The sequence below is a fragment of the Lygodium microphyllum genome, chromosome 24 (assembly GCF_053477565.2).
Source record: "Lygodium microphyllum isolate KBCC chromosome 24, Lygodium_microphyllum_v1.1.10, whole genome shotgun sequence".
Lineage (NCBI taxonomy): Eukaryota > Viridiplantae > Streptophyta > Polypodiopsida > Schizaeales > Lygodiaceae > Lygodium > Lygodium microphyllum.
Window position 1 is genome coordinate 103,199,963 of NC_141158.1, and position 3,029 is coordinate 103,202,991.

General features: G+C 43.4%; 1 pseudogene; it reads left to right on the plus strand.

The window, feature by feature from the left end:
• Nucleotides 1-459: 459 nt before the first annotated feature.
• Nucleotides 460-1,175, plus strand: LOC148015464 (CDPK-related kinase 3 pseudogene; annotated as a pseudogene).
• The last annotated feature ends 1,854 nt before the right edge of the window (nt 1,176-3,029 follow it).

Consider the following 3,029-nt stretch of genomic DNA (forward strand, 5'->3'; position numbering starts at 1 on the left):
GATGGGACAGTGCTTAGAGTGCCTATTGCTGGAAAAAGAATCAAGATTTTCAAGAAAAGAGATGATGAGGATTATGCATTGGAAGAATTTTCAAGAGAAGAGCAACGACAAGAAACTCCAATGGAAGAGACAGATGATATGACAGATAATCTTGTTGATCTACGAGAAATGCATAATGAAGAGATTGATCTGTTTGTGGATCTTGATGATAATGATCATGGGTAGTTGGCCCATCCGGAGGATGCGCAGGATTAGAGGGGGTGGATGTCGTATTGCTGCGCATTCGAGGTGTGTAAACCACCCAAAAGTCGTGTGTGTGATTTGATACTTTGTACATACTTAGTTGTTATGTTTGCTCTTTCATTCTATGCCGAAGACGGAGAAGAATAAGGAATTTTGGTAGACTGGTAACTCGAGATGCAATCTCATGGGCTACACTTATTTCAAGATATGCCGATTATGGAACTTTGCGAGGGAGGAGAGCTGTTGGATCGCATTCTCTCACGGGGCGAAAGATACTCTGAGGAGGATGCAAAAGTTATTGTGGTTCAAATTTTGAACATAGTATCCTTCTGCCACTTGCAAGGTGTTGTTCATCGGGATCTGAAGCCAGAGAATTTTCTTTTCACAATGAAGGATGAAGCTGCATCAATGAAGGCTATTGATTTCGGTCTGTCGGATTTTGTCAAGCCAGAGGAGAGACTTAATGACATCGTGGGAAGTGCCTACTATGTTGCACCTGAAGTTCTTCATCGATCATACAACATAGAGGCTGATGTTTGGAGCATTGGAGTTATTACTTATATTCTTCTTTGTGGAAGTCGGCCTTTTTGGGCTCGCACTGAGTCGGGGATATTTCGGGCTGTGATCCGTGCTGATCCCAGTTTTGATGAGATGCCTTGCACCCCTGGCTTCGTGGAGATAATAAGATTCCTTTGGATATATTGGTTTACAAGTTGGTGAAAGCTTATCTCCGATTGTCACCTTTGAAACGAGCAGCTTTAAAGGCTTTGTCCAGGACTCTTACAGAAGATGAGTTGGTTTATCTTCGTGCCCAGTATACCCTGCTAGAACCTAATAAGGATGGGCATGTCACTCTTGAGAACTTCCGACAAGCTTTTCTGAGGCTATTGTGGGAAAAAAGGAGAGATTTATTGGCCGTTTTGCTTTTCTGAGGACAGGGAGGAGCTTTTGATTTTGAATCGAATTTGGGGGGGAGTTTTTTTGGGGAATCAGAAGGCGAAAGGAGAAAAGGAACGCAGAGGAATCGGGAGGAAAATAGGATGGCATGGGGGGCGTAGGGAATTTCTAAATGGTGGCTAATGTAAGCTTTTGATCCAACATCGAAAGGAGGGGTAGTGATAAATGGTACTCTGCGCTGGACGACAGAAGAAGAAAAGGCAGGGAGGCAAAGCAAAGGAGGAAGGAGGAGTGAGCGGAGCCCTCTCTACGATCTCTCTACCAGTTCTGCTTTGCGCTTGGTTAACAGTAATGTTTCTACCATCCAGCTCCTTCCCATTCATTGATTCGATAGCATCTATCACAGACTGCTCCTCAGCAAATGTCACAAAGCCAAAACCACAAGATCTACCGGTCTCTCTACCATTGATAACCTTGGACTCGATCACTTCACCAAATGCATAGAAGGCATCTCCGAGGCTACGATCATCAGTGGACCAAGCGAGGCCTCCAACGAAGCAGCGGTACTCGACAACAGCGGATACAGGACAACGATATTGTACGCCTCAAGAATAATACATCTCCCTGGCTCGCACTTGAGTGGCATCAATGCTGGACGAAGTTGCCGCAGAGGAATGTCCGATGTGCAGATCTGAGGAGAAATAGCTTGGATGTGGATGATGCAAAAGTTGGAAGGTGGAGGACCAACAGCAAGGAGATAGTTACGATGGTTATGTCGGCACAGCCCAGGGATGCCGCCTGCGGATTTGCAAAGGGATCTACTTATTCTGATTTTAAAGACAAAGGTGAGTTAAGTCACATCTTGATCCTAGCTGATATCTGAATAGACGCTAAAATCAAGGAACACTACATCACCCGACAAACTCATTGTATGAGCCACCAAGGGATTACATGGTGTGAGCCTTAAGAGCAATCACATGCCTATTTACAGATGCAGAGGCTGGCTCCTAGAGTGTATATTTGTAACCTGTGGAAGTTTTTGGGAAGGCCAGAAAATACATGCAGCCACTGTTCTTCTTCTGGGCCTCTTCGTCCAAGGCAAGAGCTGAAGCAAAGGTCTGATGAATGGAGGCTTGTTGACTTTGTTAGAGGGATATACTGTGCAAGGATATATTGTGCCATTGATTTCTTCTGGAATGTATTTGTGATTCGTTAATTGTGTTGATGGAACTTTGGTGCTCTATGAGGTTGTACCCAAGATACTTCCCTGACACAATCTGTTAGATAAAAACAACTTCCATTACTGCATGCTGTACATCAACTTGGTCTTTCAGTGAACGGATCTTTTGCTTTAAATCACAATAATTGTTTTTGAACCATAGTCGCTGCTATGTTGGTGATCTATGCCCAGAGGCTATTTAGACTTCTTCTTATTGAACCTTGTATTTGTTATTGGCAGAAATAAAACAGAGTCTTGACATTATTTCCTCATCTTGCTTATTCATCTATTTGATCTTTTATCCTGAAATTTATCAAGGTCTTTTGAAGACACGACTTTGCTTTCACAAACCCTTCGACACCGTTTAAAGAATTGACCACGAGAAAGGGGTAAAAAGACCTTTAAGGTCTTAGCTTCTTCGGAGAGGGAAAGGTTTATAAAGCCTAAAAGAAAAAGGGTCTATAGGGTATAATCACGGTGAAAAGGGTGTGTGTGAGTGTGGTTTCACAAACATATATGAAGGGCCTTGGGAGATCTTTGGGCTTGGGGTAAAAGGTATAGGAAGGGGGATTTTTGGAGAGGTTTTTGGGACATGGAGTAGTAAAGGCTTAGGGATTTAAACCCAGGGTGAAAGGGGAAAGGTAAAAAGGGGGTAAAAAGCACACGAAGG